Source organism: Cavia porcellus, unplaced genomic scaffold (genome assembly GCF_034190915.1).
Source record: "Cavia porcellus strain 051 isolate PalLab524CR breed Dunkin Hartley unplaced genomic scaffold, mCavPor4.1 scaffold_26, whole genome shotgun sequence".
NCBI classification, from domain to species: Eukaryota; Metazoa; Chordata; class Mammalia; order Rodentia; family Caviidae; genus Cavia; species Cavia porcellus.
In genome coordinates this window covers 3,321,757-3,346,836 of record NW_026947509.1, presented here as the reverse complement: position 1 = coordinate 3,346,836, position 25,080 = coordinate 3,321,757, and the positions used below count along the sequence as shown (strand labels likewise).

The window sequence follows — 25,080 nt, the reverse complement described above, 5'->3', positions numbered from 1 at the left end:
AATTTCTTACAGTAAAAGAAATGGCCAAAAATGATGGGATGAGTATGTTGGAAGCAAAGGGGAGTATTTTGAGGAGAATAAACAGCAATGTGTCTTTTAGTATAATACATTAAAAAATAATACATTTAAATATTCGCATTATTGTCTGATCATCCTGCATGAATCACTGTTTATGGCAATTTCTAGCAAACAAAACATGATGGTGTATATCCACCCACCTTATTTACCAGATCTGGCACTACGTGACTGACCTCCTGCTTTCCCTCCCCCAAAGTCAAAATAACCATGAAAGGTAAATGTTTTGAACTATTCAGGACATGGAGGCAGTGCAACTAATGACATGAAAGAAAACTTTCAAAACTGCTTTAGAAAGTAGCAAGAATGATGGAATAAGCAGAAAGGAGTATGTTGAAGAAGATTAATGGTAATACATATTCTACTGTGCTAAATTTTTTAAACATTCACTGTGCGTTTTAGCCAAACTGCATACACAGCATATGAAAGCTCACACAAGTAAAAACAAATTTTTTTTTTAGTACCAGGAATCAAACTCAGAACACCGCACTTGCCAGGCAGGCACTGCGGCGCTGAGCTATAATATATCCCTGGCCTCAAGTGAAATTCTTTATTTTATCTTGGCGGGGATGAGGGGTGCTGGGGGAATTGAACTCAAGGTTTCAAGCATGCTAAGCAAGTTCTGTACCAGTACACTGCACTCCTAGCTCCTTTAACGAGAATTTTTCCACTCATTCTTTTGGTTGTTGTTTTGTTTTTTGTTTTTTTTTTTATACCGGGAATCAAACTCATGATCTCACGCTTGCCAGGCAGGCACTTATGCCACTCCCTGGCTCCATTTAATCATTAAGAAAAAAAAAAAAAAAAATAGGTAACTTTCTCCTGGCTTATAAGAAGAAAAATTATAGTATCTAAAACATATAACATGACAAACATACTAGGTTCAATATCACAAATCTTAAATTATTACTTATAATTTAGCCCTATTATTAACTATAGTTGAAATACTAAGTAAAAATTCTGATGAAATGCCTATTTATCAGTAAGAATAAATATGTATGAAAATATCACACACTCTGATATACATTTAAGGTGGCTCCCAGAAACATAAACCTTAAAATCAACAGTACACAGGCTAGAAGCACAAAGGGACAAAGTGTGAATGGGGATGAGTGAGCAGGAAAGGACCAATGAGACTGAAGGTAAAGGGAGAATCAAGCTTAAAATTATGGAGTCAAAATGACTGGAGACAGGATAGCCAACTATGTTGAACATTGTATGTGGCCAGTGGAATCCAATCTGACCATCATTGTCAACATTCAGTTAAAAAGATACTGAATGTCCATACATAATTCTTCTAGTACTCTTAACAAGCTTTTGTCAAGAGCCACTTTACCTCAAGTTGTTTGTGATTTTCCAGCCAGAGAAGTAGCAGTGATTTGGATTACAGCTAAACAGCAGTCCATGGCCAGGCAGTTCTAAACCTAGCTCCAGATCCTCTACACTCAGGCCTGAAGATGGAGGGGAGTATTAAACCTTCCCTGCTTTCAGGGAAAGCCAGTTAAAGCCACACTGCTTTGCCCTACCATCTAACTAGTCAGAATAGTTTAGGAGGTTCAAAGACAGAAAAAGTCAGTCACTTCATTTATCCAAAAAGATGCACCTTCACTGGGCAGTGAGTACATAGAAACAGAATTTGAACCTTTTTAAGGAGCAGAAACTGATAAGCCAAGGTCTCCTATGGAATCTGATCATAACCACAACTACAGTTCTAAGCATAATTCAGGATAAAAACTCAGCAGAGCCATAAATCAATTGTTCTTAGATTTCATTCTCGCTGTTACTGGCTGGGGAGAAATGAATACTCCATAGACTTCCTGGCTGGTTTGAACACTGGGTATCACACATTTAGCAAGCATTTTGGCAACATGATTCAAGAGCTTTTAAAACTTTTTGTTTCTTCAGAGAGCTAATACCATTTCTGGAAGTCTATCTTAAGGAATTATTTTGCAATTAGGAGAGGGAAAAATCCTCTGGATTCAGGAAAAATTATTCATTATATAAAATCACTAAACCATGTAAATATCCATTTAGAAGGAAACAGGTAAATTACAGTGAAATATGCAGCTAGTAAAATTCTTTTTCTTTAAAGCATGGAAAGTGCAGAATGCCACATGTGGTGGTGCACACCTGTAATCCCAGCACTCAGGAAGTTGATGCTGTGAGTTTGAGGCCAGCCTAGCCTACAAAGTGAAATCAAGGCCAGCCTGAACTGCAAAGTGAAACCTGTCTCAAAAAGGCAGGGAGAAAAAAAGGAAAACATATCAAGTGAACAAGGCAAAACTATACCAAGTGGGCTGGAGATACAGTTTAGCAGCACAGCACCTTTCTGGCAAGCACAAGGTCCTAAGTTCGATTTCTGGTACAAAGAAAGAAAGAAAGAAAGACTGACTGTCTTTGCATATGCATATACATGCACAAAAATAAAAGAAGGAATTTTTTACTTGTACGATGGTACAACTGTGCAGAGACAAGAAAAGCAAAGTGAATCTGGCTAAGCAAGGCAAGAACAGCTAAATCTAGAGAAGGCCTGGGCTTTCAAGACACAGCTGAGAGAATAGTCAAGGGGAGAGGGGCAGCCAAAGAAGGAAAAGTAAACTCTCTAGTTAGAGTGGGAACAGAGATGGTTCCCAGTCGGAAGAAAGCATTTAGCAAAATCCCATTCTCAGCATCAACTTTGAGTTCAAATGGCCTTGTAATGCTTTTTTCCTTTCTTATCTCTGCCTACTGTTCTTGATTCTAGATCATCAACAGTACAATTAACTCCAGATTACCTGTGAATTTTTTTAAACAAGCATAAATTCAGAAAAGATTATATAGGCCAAGCAAAATGGCACACACCCGTAATCCCAGCACTTGGGAGGCTATTGCAGGAGGATCACCATGAGTGACTTCAAGAGCCAGCCTGAAACACACAGTGAGACTCCATCTCAAAAAACCAGAGAGAAGAAAAAGAAAAGGAAAAGGAAAAAATACTACACAGTATTTTCTATAAATTCGGTAGACTGGGCTGGGGATTTAGCTCAGTGGTGTAAGTGCCTGCCTGACAAGTGCAAGGTCACGAGTTTGATCCCCAGCACAAAAAAAAAAAAAAAAACTGTAGACAATCCAATGCCAAGTAATTATAGACCATGGATGGCATCACTCTAGAATTCTCTAACAACTTTTCTTACCTGTATTTGAAATTAAGCTACTAGTAAATAAACTGCATTCTCTAAATAAGCTACTGGGAGGAACAACAAGGGAAACGCTTCAGAAATAAACTGACAAAGGGAATTAAATTTTTTATGTAATTAACCATAATGTGTATAATTTTATATACAATTAACCACAATGTGAAATAAACTGCATCCCTTAAAAAATACTTAGGTTATAGTGATTTATAGCCAATCTAAATAAATTCATTAACCACTCAAAACATTGTAGAAGTACACTAACTTTACTTGAAAAAGCTATAGAAGGTAATTTTAAAAAAATAATGTTCTTACCACTAAACAGAAAATAAAACAATTCCAAAGTGGGTGGGCAACCCAGCACGAGGTGGGGGGGGACACCCCTCAGACTGTATGCGGTGAAGTCCGCTGTACTGGTTCTGGCTTTGTGCCCTTCTCAGCATCTCAGCCTTCTTATGTGGAAGAAAAGAACTTAGAACACAGGGCTATCATGAAGGCTAAATGAGCTGAGTTATCTGGAAGGTTTGGAAGACAGCAGGGACTAAGTTCTACTACATGGGATATAAAAGACTACTACTAGCCAGTTCTGGAGATCGACAGCCCAACAGCACAACCATGAGATACCCCTACTTCATGCCACTTAACTGCTCACTTAAAAATGATTAAAATGGTGAAGATCATATTATATACTTTTCACAATAAAAGGCATTCTGATCCGCGACCCATTTGCTATTAAAACATTTTAATTTTTAATAGCAAATAGGAAAAACATTTTAATAGAAAATAAACTTTGGGTTGATAGTTCTCAGAAATAAATTTCAAAATAATACATTGTACCCTATGGTACAGTTATTATGTTCATATTATATAACTTTAATTCTTTAGCAAAAATCTATTCTTTGGAAGTTGGCAGTCTTACCTTCCCTACCACAACAAAAATAAAGTGCTCTAACCTATCAACTTAGAAAAAGATCCTTTTTCAAGCACAAGTACTTCAGCATACTCTCTATGTAAGTACAGAAAGATTTCACAGACCTTAAATATAACCAATTATAAAATAGCAACAAAATCTTTAAATGCCTAATTTAAAATAAAACCGTGCAAAACAGCGTTAAATCACTTCTCATTACAAAATAAGCGTATGAAAAAAGGGACAGAGAATACCAATTTACTATACCCTATACTGACTGACAGTTTCTGTTGCATAGCAACAAGATTCTGCAGTCAGAAAAAGCACAGACCTCCTTTTCTTGATTTGCCAAGCCACAATTACCCCCATCAAGGTTGAGAAATTGTGCAAAAGCTAATTTGCATAAGCTCCTCCCAACACAGGAAGCCTAATGACACAAATTTTAAAACTACCAATCACAAGCTCAAATTCCAACCAGTTTTTAACTTCAAAGTATTGCTATCCCTTCATTATTGATGTTTCTCTATGTCCTAGCAAAATAACAGCTAAAGCTCATTTTTGGCTCAGACTTCAGTTTGAAACCATTATCTGAAGGTAGGTTTTTCCCCCTTTAATTCTGGGTATAGCATACCCCACATATCTTTTGTTTCATAATTGAAAATACGTAATCTGATCTTTTAGTTTCTTTTCTTTTCTTTTTTTTTTTTTTTTTTTTTGTCCTTTTCCTTTTTATCGGTACCGGGGATCGTACTCACGACTGCCTACTTGCAAGGCAGGCGCTTATGCCACTGAGCTAAATCTCCAGCCCCTTTTAGTTTATTTTCTAAAAATCATAATTAACAACAACAACAAAAAAAAAAACCCTATAATTTCCTAACCGTTTAAATTTTACCCTAGGATTGGACTGAATTATTTTAGTAGATTGCCTATACAAAAGGGGCACTAATAACATATCACAAAGTTCTCTTAAATAAAATTCTACTTCCTCTAAAGTAACTCCTAATTTATAAATAAGTATCAACAGATTTTTAGGATAAAAACTGTTTTTCTTTCTTATGATACTGTCTAGCAATTGTGACTCAGTTATCAGGCTAGCCCATTAAACTCCAAGCAACCAAATAGATTAGGTGTCTTTTGCACCAAGAGGAGGAAATGGCAATCACCTATTTCCACTCAAACATAAAATGATTAAATGTTCTGAATAGGACAGACATTTAAAATTATTAAGTTACACATTAATTCCTGGCAGTAGAGGATTCAGACCTGGTCTCATCAACTAGGATGATTTTGGTATGTGTGGACATTTGGCAATTTATGGAGACATTCTGGCTGCCACTACAACAACAAAAGGTTGGAAGGTATACTACTGGCATCTAGTGAGTAGAGACCAAAGATACTGCTAAATATCAGACATTTACAGGACTGCCCTGTAATACAAAATGGTTTAGCCAGTAATGTGTGAAATGTTGGAACTGAAAAATTGGGAGTTAGGGGAAACAGATATTGTAGGAGAAAAACCACTGAACTGAGAACAGTTTTCCTAGTATTACTTGTTGAAAAGATTAAGTCCTTCTTCTACTGAAAAGTCTTGTCATTCCTATGGAAAATCAACTGACCTACATGTGCAGGTTTACATCTGCACCCTCTGTTCTATTCATTGGTCTACAGATACCCACCCTTATACAAGTGCTCTTTTACTGTTCTTATTACTACAGTCTTCTAATAAGTTCTGAGATGTGTGAGTCTTCCTAAAATTGTTTTTCAATTTTCGCAAAAAATCATTAGGATTTTGAGGGACTGCATCTGTATGTCACTTTAGGTAATTTATGAGCACAGCTCTTTGGGTTTATTTAGGTCTGCTTTATTTTTTACAGAAAATTTTACAGTTTTCAGCATACAAACCTTTTACTTACATGATTAAACTTATTTCTAAGTATTGTATTGCTTTAGATACTTTTATAAATGGAAGTGTTTTCCTTAATTTTTGTTCTGTGTTTCACTGCTAATACAAACAAAACCTATTTTTTATGCTGATCTCATATCCTACAACTTTGCTAAATTCATTAACTAATACTTTTACTGTGAATTTTTAAAATTGATTTGTTGCTAACAAATATATTCCAGTTTCCTTCTCTGTCACCTGAGACAGCTGCTGGATTATCTAAAATAAGAGACAGATGAGATCAAAGTTGTGATAATTCAAAAGGGAAAACCAAGAAAAGAATTGCTGTTAAGTCTTAACTCTAGGAATGTGATCTTCTTTAGAAACAAGGTTATTGAAGTAGGAATAGGGTGGTGGGTCTGTAATCCAATATGGCTGGCGTGCTTACAAGGAAAACACCATGTTAATACCGAAGCACATGAAAAATATAATCATGTGACCACAGAAGCACTGGAGTGCTACATCCATACATAAGAGGAATGACACGAGTTGGTCAGCATACACCAGAAGCTAGAAAATGCAAGCAAGTAACAAAGGAATCCTTTCTGAATTGCCAGATTATTGGTCTGTACTAAAAACTTCAGACTGAAGATTCAACATCAACTCAAGTTGACCTCAGATTTACATCCCCCACAACTGTGCTGAACCAATTCCAAAGTTGTAAGTCCTCTAAACATACAGAATTATGGTAAATATCAGAACAAGGCAATTACTATCCCCATTTTGCAGAGAAAGAAACTGAGATTTGGGACAGCCAAGGCCTTACAGCCAGTAAAAAGTAGAATACTTTTAAGATCAAACATTGCTCATACTGAACTTAACTACCTACTCCCAAAATAAAAGCCTTGAAAACTTGCTATAATCAGAAAAGTATAAAAAGATGACAAAATGATATCCCTTAAAGAAGAACACTATACTGGAGCAATAATAACACTAGCATGGAAACAGCTGAAAGACAAAAGCCAATAATAATGTATTACATATTTCTACTAAGTTAATTTCAAATATATCACCACAAAGAAACATTAAGTGAAACAATTGATGTTGTTATGGTTTGTGTCTGATGTTCCTCCCAAAACTCGTATGTTGCTAAGAGGGCAGGCTTTTTGGAGGCAACTGAATCTACAGTTCATGACTGGGGAGGAAAAGAGGCTTGCCTTTCCCCTTAATTCTTGTTGCTTTTGCTGCCTTCTGCTGCCATGAATGATTGCCCCTCAACCATGCCATCCTGCCTTGGAGCCAACTGATTAGGAACTGAATCCTCCACTGACTATGAGCTAAATAAACTTTTCCTTTCTTAATTTTGGGCACTGGATATCTTGTCCCAGGAAGAAGAGAAAAATAATTAAGACACAATTTGGTAACAGGGAAGTGGAGTCATTTCTGTATCTATACCTGACCATGTGGTTCAAGAGCCTTTGGAAATGGCCTGTGAAAATTGGAAACATTCGAAGATGCCAGCTTAAAAAGAAGAGCTGGAACGTTTTAGGCTGTTCTGTACAGGAGATTGTCAGCGCTCACAAGACCAGAAGACTGAAACAGAAATTCTGCCAGTAACGACTAGGCTCAGAAGGTTTCTGTTGGGAAACAGAACATTGGCTGTTGGACTACAGATGATTTTGTATTACGGCTTGGGAGAAGGTTTTGTCTACATCTTGCTCATGTCCAGAGGCTGTCTGAGACTGAGATTATGGACAATGGACTAATCAATCTTGCAGACAAAATTTCAAGGCAGTCGAATATTGTTGAGGCATAACATTGGGTGTTGGGAGCTTTTATCCAGATTTATGCTAAGAATCAAGAACAAAGAACCCAGCAAAATGATTAAAAACATTGTGCATCTGGCCAGAAAGGAAGCTCCAGTAAAGCTGTGGACAACAAAGATAAAGCAGAGATAAACCTGAATGCTGAGAATGAACAGGAGAATAAAAAAGATGGCCTGAAGGCATCACAAGAAGGACTTCTTCACCCTTTGCAGCCTCAAAATTACAAAAGTGAAAGACTTTGCTTTGAAAGAAAGCCACAAAGCACCATGTTCCATAATGGCAGCAGCCTCCAGAATTTGTCTCTCAGAATTGGATTTAGAGTGCCCAGCAACCCAGGCACTAGATCCCTACACAACCAAGAAAGAGTAAAGACTGGCTATTAGTTCAGCTGGCAGCAGACCCTGGCATCATCCACATGGTGCTGATTTTAGGCACATGCAGAATGTAAGAGTTTATGGTTAAGAAGGCTTCCACCCAGGTGTCAGAAGGTCTGGGAAGCCAGGCAGTATGTCCCTGCGAGGGCAAGGTGCAAAGTTGTGTGTGAAGCCTAAGGTGCAGTGGAGACCCTAGAAGTTTGGAAAAGCTAGGAATATGGATTATCTAAGGAAAGCTGCAAGGAGGGAGCAAAGCAGGCCTAGGAGAGAAGCCACTGCAGTTACTACCACCCAAAATGCCTTATTGGCGGAGCCACTCAAGCCCTTTGGAATTCATAATTTGACAGATTTCCTTGGATGCTGCATGAAGCGCTACTGGATTTAATGTTTTTCCTGCTGCATTTTGGATTTGCTTTGATCCCAATCCTTTGTATCACCATTTATAACTTTTAGAATGGAAATGTTTATGTTGTGCCATTGAATACTGGAAGTATTTAACTTTCTTTTCATTTGTACATGGACTCACAGCTAAGAGTTTGCCTTAAATCTCACAGACTTTCGACTTTTTAGCAATGCTGAAACTTCTGGGACTTTGGAAATTCTTAAGAGATGGACTAAATGCCTTTTATATAAGGTATGTACACGAGTGTTTGGGGGGCAAGGGGCGGAGTGTTATGGTTTGTGTCTCAAAGTTCCTCCCTCACACAATCATAGGAAAGCAGGCTTTTGCAGGTGGAGGATCTAGAGTTTGTGATTGGTTTACTGTGTAGCGCTGGAATTGGGGGTGTGAGTGCCATACCCATCCTGAGGCAGGTAGCATGCATATAATTTAAGGGAGGAAAGAGGCTTACTACATCCCTTTTCTTGTTGCTTCTGTTGTCTTCCATAGCCACGAACTGTTTCCCCTCTGACAAGTCACCCAGGTTTGGAGCCAGCTGATTATGACTGAAACCTCCACAAACTGTGAGCTAAATAAACCTGACTCCCTTTAAATTTGGGTGTTGGATATTTTGTCTCAGCAAGAAGAAAAGTAACTTAGACAGATGTTAATTAGATTGATTTAATCATTCCACAGTATATACTATACATGTTGTACTTCAAAAATACAATATAATTATCTGTCAATTAAAACTATTAGGGACCAGAGGTAGAGTTCAATGAAAGGACACATGTTTGCCATATGCAAGATACCAAGTTCAATCCCTAGCACCAAAAAAAAATTTCATTAATTGTTTTAATTAAAAACTCACTGACAATCTACTCTAAGATGCATAAATACTAGAGAAAAATGTGACTTCCAATTGGTGCAAATCTATGGCCCATGTTCTGCAGTCAGTTGTTTGTTATCTAAAAGGCTTCCAGTCAGTGGTCAATGGTACCATGTAACTACACTGCTCTTCACAGCTCTTGAAAACTGGTGGATGCCTTTTCCTCCACTAAATTATACATAAGGGAATGGGCTATGTCCAAGCATATCTTCACTTATTTCTAAGTGACTTTTGATGATTTGTCTTATTAAGTTATGTTACTAACCTTGGAATCAAAAAGCAAGGAGAATTACTGAAGACTTATACCACAATAATGTGTGGTCTTAAAGACATGAAAGTGAAAGTGTTACAGCAGTGGAGTTGGGCTAATCAAACCTGAACTTTAGAACAATTTACTACACAGATAGAAGACTGCATAGGAGTAACAAACCAGGGGCTGGGGATTTAGCTCAGCAGCATAAGCGCCTGTCTTGCAAGCAGGCAGTTGTGAGTTTGATCCCTGGTACTAAATTTTTAAAAAAAGGAGTAACAAACCAATACAATAGAGAATCCAATACAGAACAATACACTTATAAAAATGCCATACGGTACAAAATAGATTCTAGAATTTTTACATGGAAGTTCACTATCAGATTCCCAGAAGTTGCCAGAAGGCAAAAGTAACCCTAACCATAACATTTAAAAACATTCACTTTTGTTCTCTTCTTCACTAACCATTTATAAAACGAGCTCCATCAAACATCCCTTCCAAGGCAGCATTCACAAACTCTAATCTAAGTAGAGTCCATCTCCTCTCTTGCTCAGTCCCCCAGTGATTGGTAGGTATATTTCAACCACAAACAACACAATGCAGATAATAAAGAGTGAAAACACATATCTTCGGTAGAAGTAGTTCTTTATAAAGTCACTCAAATTTTTTAAAAAAAATTGTTTCCAACAATGGCAAAGTCACTGAAGAAAATGAAGCTTTAAGGTTACTGACTGAGCAAAGGCCTAAAAGAAGCTATTGGTGTGGTATGTTCTGTATCCAACTTGATTGACAGCCATATATGTATTTTTTTTCACCAACTCTGTATGTTCACTTATGATTCGGGTATGTGGTTTTATGTAAATTGTACCTTAAGAAACAGCTCAACCTCTCCAAAAATTACTCAGTTTGAGTGTGTAGCCTGGAAATCCCATGGCCAACATGCTTCCAAAAAAAAGATGAAGCAGACACCAAAGATGATAGATAGACCTGGGCCCTCAAAGACATCAGCAAGCTGTTGAGTGTCGTGTGTGAATCTTACTCCACTTCCAGAGTTCCAATTACATAATAACTGTCTAAAGAAGGTTTAAAGTATATGAGTCTATTATGTGCAGCTGAAAGTATTTTTAACTGATATAACTGGTTAATAACCAGAAAATAATAGATGAAATTACTAGATCAAAATCTGAAAAATCAAAATAAGTCCCTAGAAAACTAATCAAGCTGACTTGCTGGAAAATGGTGGAGTGGTGAGCAGTAGAGAAAAAACTTTAGGTTTTGGTGTCCAGACCCTGAAATATAGCAACATGAGGAAGAGGGAGAAAAAGAGTTGGGTGCCATGGACACAGTAAAGATCTGAACTGAGACTTGAAGCCCACAGAGAGAATATTCAGGAATTGAGCAGAAATGAGAAAATGAGGAGTGAAGATCCTGCCAGGGAGAAACAGCAAGAAAGCAATGCAGCCCCCTTCCCCTGTGTACCCAGCCGAAGCCATACCAGCCTGGGAGAAGCAGCAAGGAAGCCACACAGCCTCCCTGTGTGCCAATGGAGGCCCTGTCAGATGGGCAGAAGCAGCAAGAAAGCCGTGCAGCCTCCGTGTATGCCAGCAGAGGCCTGATGGCTCAGAAGAAGCAAGGAAGCTGTGCAGCTTCCCTGTGTGCCTAAATAATAAAAATAAAAAATGAAGAAAACTAATGAAGTTTTGAATATTTTGGTAAAAATAACTTTATTGTACTGAAAAAGTCTACCATAACATGAAAAATTTATAATTTTATTCTATCTTGAAATTTTGTTAGAAAAGTTACACAAAGTATCTTTTTAAATACCTGACTCAAAACATACATGAATGTCTTCATAACTTTTTCAAAATTAAATCCAAATAAAATATTTTCTCCCACCCTTACTATGTATATTAATATGTAATAAATATTCCTCATTTATTTAATGACCTACCTGTTTAACAACTGTTTGGACTTATAATCAAGGCAAGCTGTTTACTTTTGGGGGGAAGGGTATGGTTCTGTCCATCTCATTTATAGAGCCTCAATGTCTTATTTTTACAATACACCTTGTTTATACAATACTGTAATTGTTGCTGATTGCACTCATACATTACAGTACTTTGTGATGTACGAGTTATGCAAACACATGTTAGAACTTAGGACGCTGGGAAACCAAGCAACCTGCTCGCCTTCCTGGTAAGCAGCTGTGGTGTGGCAGGCTGGGGCCCCTCCAGGAGGAGAACCACCAGTGTATCCTGAGATCTGTACCATGCTGGAACTTAGGGCACTGGGAAACCAAGAAACCAGCCTGCCTTCCTACTAAGCAATAGTGAGCCTACCGGTGCATGGGCTGAGAGTCAAACATCCCACTTTCCCTGTCCCCCGTTAGCAGATGGGAACCAAAGATCTGAGCATCTCTTGGGAGGTTGACCACATGCAATATAGCAAATAAGGGGGATTTCCTTCTACCATCTCTTTGAAGGCAAGTATTTTTACTACTGTTTTGCTTTATTCTGATTAATGGTACTGCTCTATTCAATATTCTGTTTTGATAAGTTCTATAATGCTCTGTATTTCATTTTATTTTGCTCTACATGATTGAAAGAACAACTATTGTGAAGATAACGAGATATACTGTGATACCTATTACTGTTATCCCGGTAACCTGCTGTGAGGTCCTGTACCAATTTCACTACACTGTCTCACTTGGCTTTGTTCTGTCTTATTCAGTTGTATTTTACTACCTTCAAAATTAAAAAAAGAAAGTTATGCAAACAGAAGCAAGGGCACCACATTAGAGTTTCCTTTGATCATTCCTCTTTCTGTATATTGTAATGTACGTGCTGTAATACAAGTTCTTATTTATTGACCAATACATTGAATGATCTAGTCAGAGAATGGAACTCAGTCACTAAATAAAAAGTGTCTGGCCAGGAGTGGTGGCACACGCCTATAATTCTAGCACTTGGGAGGCTAAGGCAAGAGAATCATTGGAAGTTCAAGACCAGCCTAGGCTACAAAGTGAGCACAAGGCCATCCTCAACTGCATAGCGAGACCCTATCTCAAGAAGATTAAAAAAAAAAAAAGAAATGTCTGCATCATCTTTTAAATACCATATTCTAGATTAATTCATGTTCTTACATCAATTATCTTCAGAAAATAAAAATCCCTTATCTATAAAATCACATGGAAAAAATGAATTATTCACTCAAACATCAACTTGTAGCTTAGTTATTACAGACTCAAGAGCTTATGATTAAAACCATCAGGTCCAGAATGAATCTGAGAAGGAAACCAGGTCCACTGTTTACCAGCTGGGTACCCTGAGCAAGTGGCTTAACAATCCCTGCTACCATTTCTTCATCTATAAAACTCAGGCAATAATAGTTCCTACCTATAAGCTGTTGGAGGCTTATCAAATGTGTTCACACATGTAAAACTTTAAGGCAGTGAGTATAAAATAACTGTTAGCTATTATATTTTTTAAAACTCTAAGAAAACGAGAATGTGAATACCAATACTGGAATTAAGTCCATTAGCAAAGTTAATTGCAACACAAGATTTATGACTTAAATAAAAATACAAACAAAAAATTAGAACACAAAATATAAAATAAACTTTTACATATAAAAATTATACATCTATCCCAGGTACAGATAAAAATGAAAAAGACAAAAAAATTATACATCTAACTTTAAACATTTACCAATTTTTAAAAATAAAATGCCAAACCTATTAAACTACAAACTAATTTTCTGTTGCACTTTACTAAAGACAAAAAACCCAGTACTATTTTTTAAAAACCATTTTATTCAAACATAAAGAGAACAAAAAGGAAAAACTACAATAAAATTTCAAAGCACATCAATTAGGGGTAACAATGGTACATACATTGTGCACTGTCACCCCCAAATCATTCACCCTGGGCACAAGACATCTGTCTTCAACTGTCCAAACAATACCAGTTCCTCTTCAGCGAACTCAAGAGAAATCAATAGTACAAATATCTTAACTATTTTTCTATACACATACAAACACATATACAAGCTTTTTCTTTCAGCCTGTCACACTAATGAAACAATACAATGTTTACACATGTCTTATTTATTTCACTAATGAGTATGTTCTCAAGGTGCATCCATTTACCTATAAAAGTCTCCAATTTATCATTCTTTATGGCTAAGTAGTACTCCATTGTATAAAAATGCCACGTCTTTTTTATCCATCTCTCAGTTGATGGACATGTAGGTTGTTTCCAAGATCTATTATATTTGAAGAGAAAAAAAAAAAAGAAAAAAGGGTAGAAATAATACAGAATTTCAGAAAAATAAACAGTAAGAAATCACTAGTTGATAAGTTACATATTGTCATCTTAGAAATAGTTGTTCAAGTTACAAAATTAAAGCACACAAAGTGATATTCAAATACTGACACTGCAAACAGTTCTCCTCAATGATCCAACAAAAACTCAGTAATATGGTTATCAGTCCTACACACTTGTTTTTTATCTTAAAGAGGGTAAGATTAAACATGTTAAAACAGAACAAAACAGGTCATAAGGAAACAATTTTTAAAAAGCACAAATTTCTAAGCAAGTCCACTGGAGAGCTTCACTGTCTATCTTATTGTCTCTAGTTTTCTTCCAAATAGTTGTCCCCATCTTCACACACACTGAATACATACTGAACATTATAGAACTAATCAAGTCATTACAGGATGATGAAGGCTTTTTAGGTCTTCAAGATCTGATTTTGGGGAAGTCAATAATGACTACCATAATGTCTCTCATTGTCTTCGAAGTAGCTGTCTTTATTTTTATGTATGCTGAAATTGAACATAAAGACTAGACTAATATCACTCTGAACAGTGAATAATAGTATTGCTAGATTTTATATCATAATGCTACAGAATTTGCATTGGATTTCGTAGTGTCTCTTCTTCTTCACAGTATCTGTTCATTACATCGTGCATTATATAATCTGTTCCCATAATTAGTTTAGGAATTCTGTGTGTGAATCTGTATTTTAGGGAAAAACAGATCAAAACAAGACAACAAAACAAATTCCTAGAAAAACATGAAATGACAAAGACATATAAGACCACAATACTAGGTGATCTACAGTAGTTACTATGCTTTCTTTTGTTATTTTCAATAGAACTGTCCGAATCATCAGGCTATTTTTATAATATAGCTATTTTTTTTTTGTCTTTTTCCTTTTTATCGGTACCGGGGATCGAACTCACAATCGCCTGCTTGCAAGGCAGGTGCTTATGCCACTGAGCTAAATCCCCAGCCCCTAATATAGCTATTTTTATAAAAACACATCTTTGGAGACATTGTAGGACTTGAAAGCAGTTAATAATCAAAACTGGAATGGATATCTTTTACATCTTGTCATCTTCAGAGTAGTCATCTCTACTCTTAGACTTGATACTATCAAGCATATCAAATTTGAATAAAATCAGTCAAGGAAAAACAGTGGTCTAACAAACCAGCTTCAAATAAGATCAGTCATAGTAACACAACGTAAGTAATACAGGGTTTCAGTTTTAAGTTAGTAAGAAATTAAGGATAGTTACCGTGGTATAACCTGTTATTTTTGGGTTAGCTATCTGTGCCCTCAAATCTCGTATCAGTAGACAAACCAGAACAAAATATAATCAAACTAAACAGAGAGATAAGACTACTGTGGCTTTTAAATTCTGATACACTTATAACAATGTCTTCTGCCTTCCTTTTTTAGGCAGTCCCTCATCTTTCCCCTTCTCAGGATGCTTTGTATATTTTGGGTCCCACTAGCTCCTATAGTTTTTAGACTAGAGTGTCAACCTGTTATCTGAGTGTTGCTGAACCTTTTTATCCCTGAGCTTAATCTTGAGCTGTACTCTTTTACTTACTAAAGCTACAAAGGTTTTCCTTCCTTCGAGCTGTGTAGTTCTACACTGCACATAAGTGTCATAACTTTCCAACCTATCTGCGGCTGCTGGACAAGGTTGTCCCTATTTCTCTCTGGTTTCTTGTCACATATAGCATTGTTTTCTCATCTTTGACTTTCAGTTTACTAACCCTCTTTCAGGTTGAGTGTATTTCCTATTCAGAGCATCTCGAAGGATCCTGTCTCCTAATCTGCTCTGCCTGTGTTTCTTTTTTGTTAGTGTATCAAGGCTATCTATATTAAAAATTATAGCTTACCATCTCTGCCTCATCTCTATTCTATTCTTCTATTATTTGTCCACTTTACTCCTTCATTCCACTGTCTGCCCCATTCATTGAGGCCTCTCTGCCACTGTTGCTGGAATCTTGGTATTTTTTCCTCTCTCTCTGGAATGTCCTTTAGTATTTTTTGTAGGGTTGGGTTGGTGGCCATGAACTCCCACAGTTCCTCCTTGTCTTGGAAATAGCTTGTTTCTCCATTAATTCTGAAAGAGTTTTTCTGGGTACATCAGCCTTGGTTGGAAGTTATTTTTTTTTAGGGCTTGGATTATTTCCCCCCAGGCTCTTCTCAATTTGAGAGTTTGTGTTGATAAGTCTGTCATTATTTTGATGATTTGTCCTTTGTAGGTGATCTACTTCTTTTCTCTGGCCGCTTTTAATATTCTGTTCTTGTGGATTTCTGGTGTCTTGATTATTATATGTCTGGATGTAGATCTGTTTTGGTTGTAGGTGGCTGGAGTTCTCTATGCCTCATTTATCTGGATTTCATTTCTTTTTCCTATGTTTGGTAAGTTTTCCTTAATTATATCTGTGAATATTCTTTGTAGTTCATTTGTGGTTACTCGTGCTTCTTCGTTTATGTTTTTTATTCTTAAGTTATAAATCCTCTTGTCATCTTCTAGCCTTTGAATTGTTTCTTCCTGGTTCCTTGTTTTAAGAGATCTTTTCTTTCACGATCACAAATCATACATCTCCAAGTTTCGAAAGGCTAACTTTAGTTTCTGTCAAGGCGTTTTGCCAGCTTTCAATGGAGTTTTCAGCTTCCTGGTAATCTCTTTGGATCTGTTTCATGTATTCTAGATTTTGTTTACACTCTTCATGAAAGGTTTCTCTTCCTTTTCTGAGTTCTTTAGTTCTTCCATTTGTGTTCTCTTGGGAGGGGCTTATCATATCTTTAATTTTTTTTGCCTTTTTCCTTTTTATCGGTACCAGGGATCGAACTCACGACTGCCTACTTACAAGGCAGGCGCTTATGCCGCTGAGCTAAATCCCCAGCCCCAATTATCTTTTTATATCTTGCCTCACTTGGATCAGAAGTACAGCTTTAAATTCGTCTATGAGGTCACGAAGTTATTTCTTTATCTCCACTGATGCTGTGTCTAATACTGCATGATTACTGCACTGGTTCTCTTCTGTATTTACCTCTCCTGGGCTTATTTTCCCAGGGTCAGTGGCTGGAGGGGTTTTTTTTTTTTTTTCTATCTGCCATGTCTCTGGTTTCTTTCAGATGTGTGTGTCCTGGGGGTCTCTGGCCCTCTCTGTATTGCTTAGGGCCTTTCTGAAGTGTGCTGAGTTGAGTTTTTGCTGCTCTCCCTCATAAGACTCCCGTTCTCAGCAGCTGCAGCTTTGCTGTGACTTTGGATCGTCTTACTCCAAGGCACGCCCAGCACAGCGCGGAATGGGTGCGTCGGGGTACAGCCCTCCACCCACGCTTTTCCCTCCTATTCCTACTTACATTTTTCCCTTCGGTTTCCTCCTGGTTTAATAAAAATCATCCTCCAATTTTCTGGCCCTCTCCATGGTGTCAAATTCTAGCATCTGAGCTGCCTTCCCCGCAGAGGCTCTCAATTCAGCCCCTTATCAAGCCATCATTTTCTCTCCCTCAATCTGGCTATTATAAACTGTGCTGCTATAAACATGAGTACACATATATCACTGTGGTATGATGTTTTTAATTCTTTTGGGAAGATACTCAGAAGGGGAATAGCTGGGTTGAATGAGACCTCCAATCCTAGATTTTTGAGGCATCTCCACACTAATTTCCACGTTGTGGTTCCACAGTCTGCATTCCCACCAATAGTAGAGAAGGGTTCCTTTTTCCCCACAGCCCCTCCAGCATTTATTATTGGTTGATTCCATGATACTAGCCATTCCTTCTGGGGTGAAGTGGAACCTCACCTGAAAAACTCAGTACTATTAAAAGATCAATTCTCTTCCCTAATCATATTAATTCACTAATTTAACATAATTCTAATTTAACTTCAAACAGGTTAGAGGATAAGTTTTATTTCATTTTTATTGCTTTTAATCTTTATTTTTATTTAAAGAAAGATTAAACAAAACAGAAAATAGGTAGATAGTACATACGTTCAGAGAAAAAAAAGTAAGAAATCACTAGTTGATGTTGTCGTTTTACAAATAGTTGTTCAAGGTACAAAAATGGAACATGTAAAGTGGGAATTCAGAGAGACTGCAAAAGTTCTAATCAACTGTCCAACAAAAACTTGGTAACATGGTTGTCAATCCTATACAATTAAACATACATGCTGTTATTCATATCTTCATTTATGTTTAGATTAAACAAACTAAAGCAGGTTAAAATTATTCTGAACAAAGAATAATAGTATTGCTGGATTTCACATCATGACACTCCGTGATCAGCACTGGGTACTGTAATGTTTTCTTTTTAAAACTGAATTTAAAGAAAGACTAAAAAAACCAGAAAACGGGTAGAAATAATAATACATAATTTCAAAGAAAAAATAAACGGTAAGAAATCATTAGTTGATGATTACAGATTGTCTTCTTACAAATAGTTATTCAAGATACTAAAGTGGAGCATATAAAATGGGGATTCAAACAGTGAGATTGCAACCAATTGTGTTCAACTATCCAACAAAACCTTAGAAATATGGTTATCAATCCTATACACTTAAACATATATGCAGTTACCCATATCTTCAATTATGTTGACTTTGAATAAACCCAAGCAGGTTAATATCACTCTGAACAAAGAATAACATTATTGCTGGGTTTCACATTATGACACTCCAGGATCAGCACTGGCTATTTTAGTGTCCCCTTTTCTTCAAAGTATCTGTTCATTTCATCAATTGTCATAAGATCAGTTCTCATAAACTGTTAATAGATTCTACATGCATGCGTCTTAACATGTATTTTTTTTTAAATTTTGAAAGAAGTAAAAATGCAACAGCTCAAAACAGAACAAAGCCAACCGAGACAATGCAGTGAAATTGGTACAGGATTTCACAGTAGAATACTGGGATAGTAGTAATTAGTACTATGGTATATCTCTTTAACTTAACAATAGCTGTCCAGTCAATTACGTATTGTAAAATCAAACCAAAAATAAGAGCATTGTAAAACCAATTGAGAATACTTAATACAGCAAAAGAAACATAACAAAACAGTGAAAACAACCTATGCCTTCAATTAGAAGATAGAAGGAAATCCCCCATATTTGCTATACTGCATATGGTCATCCTCCCAAGAGATGTTGAAACATCTATCCCCAGTAACTAAGGGGGAAGGAGGCAGGTGGGAGAAGGGTGCTTGATTTTCAACTCGCCTGGCAGTAGGCTCACAGGTAATGGTTCTTCTCCAGGCCCAAGCTGCAGGTGCTTACCAAGAGGGCGGGTGAATAAGCTGCCTGAGTCCCTCCATGGGCGGATCTCTGGAGCTCTGTTCTCCTCCTGGCCCGCGTATTGCTTTTAATTTTAAAATGCACTGGTACACAATTAAGTAGTAATAAGTCCCAAAGGGAACTAAGTAAAAATTTACTATATAACACGTATTTCAAAATTAGTGACAAAGAAGGGATTGTTCAATAAATTATGCTAGCAATGATTAATATTTATTTAGATATTAACGTTTCATTTTGCAGGAAGATTAATTTCAGATGACTTAAATTATACATGAAACCATAAAGTAATGGTAAAAAATGTAGGCGAAGAAGTCACCAAGAAGCAAGGCCCTCCTGCAAACCAGCACCATGTGTGGGCCGCTGTTGGGGAGAGTAAGATGCCAGCCTTTTCTCATGAGTCAGTGCCATTTGCAGACTGGGGGGCTGGGGAGAGAAGTCACCAAGAAGCAAGCCCTCCCTGCAAATCAGTGCCACATGTGGGCCACTGTAGGGACTGCCAGATGCTAGCCTCTTCTGATATGCAGCCTTAAAAACAAGAAGAGCCAACCTCTTACTCCACCATAAGTGACCGGCTGATCTGGAGAAACACAGGCTGTGATGATTGCTATTGAGGTAAAATACAATTTAATGCTTGTAGTATTCAGAATTTCACTGACTTTGCAGGTCTAAAGCCAGTAGTCTGATTATCTATTTGGAAGATAATAAATACGCAACATAGTATCTATGGGGGACTCTCCTTCTGAAGGTATTAGTCACTGTTAATACCCTGTTATCTTGTTTTTAAATCCTGTATCATTTTCATTGTTTTGTTGGATTGGGTTTTATTCTGTTTTGTTTTGTTTGACTTTTAGTATGTCTGTTGGCGTGGGTAGCTATCTGAAAGATAACAAGCTATATTATGGTAGCCATTTTGCATTTACTATTATCTTGTTTTGAAGTCTTTTATTGCACTCATTGTTTTTTTACTGGTTCTATTCTGTTCTGTTTTGTTTGGTTTTTTACTATGTCTGAAGGTATCTACAGCTATTTTGAATACAACAAGAGGCATTATGGTAACCACTGTTGATTTCCTATTGTTTTCAAGTCCTGTGTCACTTGCACTGGTTTGTTTTGATTGGCTTTATTCTGTTTTGTTTTGCTTGGTTTTATTCTCTTTAAAAAAAAATATAGGTGAAACTATATAACTTTAGGGTAAGAAAGGCATAGTGCCAGTGGTAGACTTACAAATTTGATAAGAAATTTTAAAATTTCTGTACCAAAACAAAAGCAAAAGCTATTAATATAGTGTTTTTATAATGCTTCATCTTAAGTATATTAACCTCCCCCCTCTTCCATTTTCTTTGCTTTGAGAAAGGGTTTCTCTATGTAGCTCAGGCTGGCCTCGAACTCGAGTGATATACATATTCAAAGATACATAAACTCAGAAGATATATGTAAATTTTAAATCACTCCCCATAGTAGATCATTTCTCTTGATATGTCTTGTGTTGTCTGCTCTCACACCGACCCTTGCAAGACTTCATGACTTGCTTGAGGGGTGGGGTAGCGTGCATCCTGGTGGACGCGCTCTCCCCAAGGCAGCTGGGTGAGGATGACACAGGACCAGCCAAGTAAATGAAAACACACAAGTTCAGGTAGAAACAGAAGCACTGTCCAGCCAACCTGTACATATTTTACCAGTTTGGAGTTGGTTTATTAAGTAGTACTACAGAACTGATACAATATATAGATATACTATAAAAGGCTAATATCCTGGCCAGGTGAGGTGGCATGTACCTGTAACCTCAGCACTCAGGAGGCTGAGGGAGGAGGATCATTATGAGTTCGAGGCCAGTCCCGGCTACAGTGAGTATGAGGCCAGCCTGAACTGCATAGGGAAATCTTGTCCCAAAACAAAGTGGGGGGTGGGGGGGACTGATATCCTTAAGATAAAGTATTATAAATCACTGTATTAAAAAATGAAACATCCGGGCTTACTTCAGCAGTACATATACTAAAAATGAAATATCCCATTGGGAACTAGCACATAAATATTCACATAAAAATAGAAATATCCAAAACCAAAAATACAAATTTAAACAGTTAACACTTTTTCCCATCAGACTGGCAAAAAGTAACTTGGCTTTTATTTCAAGAATAAGATGCTGAACATTTTAGGAGGGGAATAACAAAGTCTGGGTCTCATTTTGAGATTATTCTGCCTGATCATGGGAGAATGGGGATAAGAATGGAAAAGAGGAAAGACTGCCCTTTCAGATAAAAGTTAAAGGTGGTCTAGACTTAAAAAGTACTCAGACAAGATGACTGGAAAGGATACCAACTAAATACAGAAAAGCGAGAGAACGGGCTGGGGATTAGCTCAGCGGCATAAGCACCTGCCTTGCAAGCAGGTGGTCATGAGTTCGATCCCCGGTACCGATAAAAATGAAAAAGACAAAAAAAAGTGAGAGAAAGAAAAGAAAGAACTATTACTTCTTGATTTTATTTCAAGAACTTTATCCTAAAATACAATCAGATACGCAAACGCAAAGAGGTTTAAAGCAATATTTTTTAGTTTTTCACTTTTGCTGGGGAGCCAGGGATTTAACCCAGGGCATCTGTACCCGCATTCCTACCTTTCTCCCTACCCCCGACCCCAGGGCCTTACTAAGTCATTAAGTTGCCCAAGCAGGCCTCAAACTTGTGATCCACCTGCCTCCGCCTCCAAGGATTGGGAGTTACAGTTGTGCACCACGCTCCACAGCAATGATTTTATAATGACAAAAACAATAAATCAGCCATAATGATTGCTTATACCTTCAACTGTAGCTACTAAGGAGGCTGGGGCAAGAGAATCAAGTCTGAGGCCAGTGTGGGTCACTCAGACACTGCTTCAAAAATCAGACTTTATAATGAAAGAAAAAATAATTTAAAAAAACCAATGATCAGATACTTAATTGACAATAGAAATAGGTACACTTAAAACACTGCAAATGCAAAGACTAACAAAACTATAAACAAACAAGTCTTAAAAGAACACCAATATTCATAAATCTTTTTTTTTTTTTTGTCTTTTTCCTTTTTATTGGTACTGGGGATCGAACCCATGACTGCCTGCTTACAAGGCAGGCGTTTATGCCACTGAGCTAAATCTCCAGCCCCAATATTCATAAATCTTAAACTATTAAAAGCTGAATAGTCATACCTTTGCTTATAATACCAGTCAAACATCAGATGAGAATTTGAGGGAAAAGAGAGAAAGACAGCACGGGATTATAAAACTAAACAGTCAAATAATTATAAGATCTGCACAGAAATCTCCCTTCATTGACCTGTAGAACAGGCAATATGGATTCCTCTGTGATTTGACCTAGAGCTATTTATTTTATTTTACTTATGTTCTAGGGTTCTTTATAAAGTTTCTCCCCTACCAAGTCAACAAATACAATACAATAGCAAAGAAGACAGAGTACTTTCAAAGCACATTAAAGCACATTTTGAATTCACATCATCAGATGTTACCAAGACCAGAGCTTCTAGAAGGGCTTTACCATTAGGAAAGTACTCAATTCACTTAAAATTAAGATGGTATATCTGAGACTACTGTAAACAGACTCAAGAAAATCATCACCCACATGAATCGTCTGATAAATCTGCTTCATCACATTTATCGGTAACCTTATTCATCTTTATATACAACAAGACTACTAGAGATGTGGCTGCTGACTGACTGAGCATAAACACAGAGCTCTAAAATTTGCTTCTGCCTCAAAAAAGGCAACACTGTCTAGGTTTCCACTAAAGCATTCCCACCTACTGGTTCCCTACAAAGAAAAGGTTCAATGGTTGTGTGTCTCCAATCTGTGTTTTTCAGAACATATAAAGATGCCAATATTAACCCAGAGCATAAAGACAGCAATATCATAAACAATATAATACCAAATGAGAATTATTCTGCTATTATTTAGTCTAGTGAACAGAGAAAAATAATAATCCAAGAACATGGATGGGAATGGGGCAAGGAGACTTGATATAATTCATACACCATAAAATTCATCGTTTTACAAAGAAAAACATTCATCATTTTAAAGTATAAAGTATAGCAGCTTTTAATATACACATAAGGTTGGTCAACCATCATCACTGTCTAATTCCAGAACACTTCTGTCACTCAGGCTAACAAGTTACTTGTAACAGTCGTCACATCCCATTCTTCCCTCACCCTAGCCACTATTCATCTGCCTTCTGTCTGTAGAGTGCTGTCTAAACATCTCATCTAAAGAAAATCACATCATATGTGGCCTGTTAGATCTGGATTCCTTCTCTTCATGGTTTCCATGCATGCTGGAGAATTCATGCCTTTTTATGGCCAAATTTTATTAGTTCATTGTATGGATATACCATATTTTCATTATCCACTGAGGCACATTTAGGGTGCTTCCACTTTTGTCTACTATGAATAACATTCCTACTATGAATAACATTCCTATGAATATCCGAACAAGGTTTTGGATGGACATGTTTTCACTTTTCTTGTTAGTGAAACTTACTCTGTGTTCAAAGTTTTGAGGAACTGCCAAACTCTTCTAAAGCAGCTGCACCACCTTATGTGGTTTTTCACATTGTTAACATAAACCTGAAGTGTTAGACTTTCAGAGAAGTAGGTATTTATTCTTATCAAGCCCCTTTTTTGTGCTAAGTGTTATGGCATGGCTTTACAGTATTTAATTTTCCCAACAACTTTATAAGGGAGAATTTATCTCCATTTTACGAAGATACTCAAATCACAAAAGTTTGTAACCTACTTAAATATCAGTCAGTTTGTAAATATTAAAACTAGAACCTAGACTCAGAATTGGCCTCAAAGTCTGTATCTGACTCAATATCAGCTGCCCTGCTGCTCCTGGAAGCAGGCACACTGCTTCACACCACCACTTTCTGGGAACACTGTATATCAAGTTGGTTAGAATCAGTATAAAACAGGAGCTTCAGATGTAAAGATACTTCTAGAAAACATAAATCACATATCTCTGCCCCACCTTCTTTAGTAATTTCTACATACAGAATTACATAAATCAAAACTTATGATTTGCTTAAGCATTATACAGTTTACCTTCCATCAAAGCAATCAATACACACTGACCCAAGAAATGCAGGTAATTTTCTGTTATACGGAATTGTGTCCTCTTAACATTTACATGCTGATGTTCTAAGCCACAACGTGACCGTATCTGGACAAAGGTTTTTAGGAGGTAATTAAGTTAAATGAAGTTATACAGGCTGGACCCTAATCTAATAGGACAGATGGCTTTAGAAAAGCAGAGAAACCCTCCAGCAAATCTTCCCAGACCCTTTCTCCCATGCCACCAAGTGAATACACAGAGAAGGTAGTCTTCTGCAACCAGGCAGAGCCTTCACCAATCCAAGCCATTCTAGCCAGTAGATCTCAGACTTCCACTTTGCGGCCAGGAGGAAATATTGTTTAAGCCACTTGGTCTATGGGACTTCGTCACAGCACCAGCCTGAGCCAATAGGTATCTTCCTTTATGAATATCACAAACTAGAGACATTTATTGGTATTTCAAGCACTAAAAAGAATCAAAGCAAGACCAACAATGAATGAGTAGAAATACATGAAACTAAGGGAGATATATATGCCTGTTACTCAAATATATTTGAGTTCTTGCCAGGTGTGATGACGCATGCCTGTAATTCCAGCACTCAGAAGCTAGCCTGGGCTACAT

At 37.1% G+C, this 25,080-nt stretch overlaps 1 protein-coding gene across 2 annotated transcripts in view; it reads right to left on the bottom strand.

Annotated features, from left to right (window-relative positions):
• Enah (ENAH actin regulator) overlaps positions 1-25,080 on the bottom strand; it is a 139,652-nt gene that overhangs the window by 109,608 nt on the left and 4,964 nt on the right. The gene's annotated exons all lie outside the window — the stretch shown is intronic.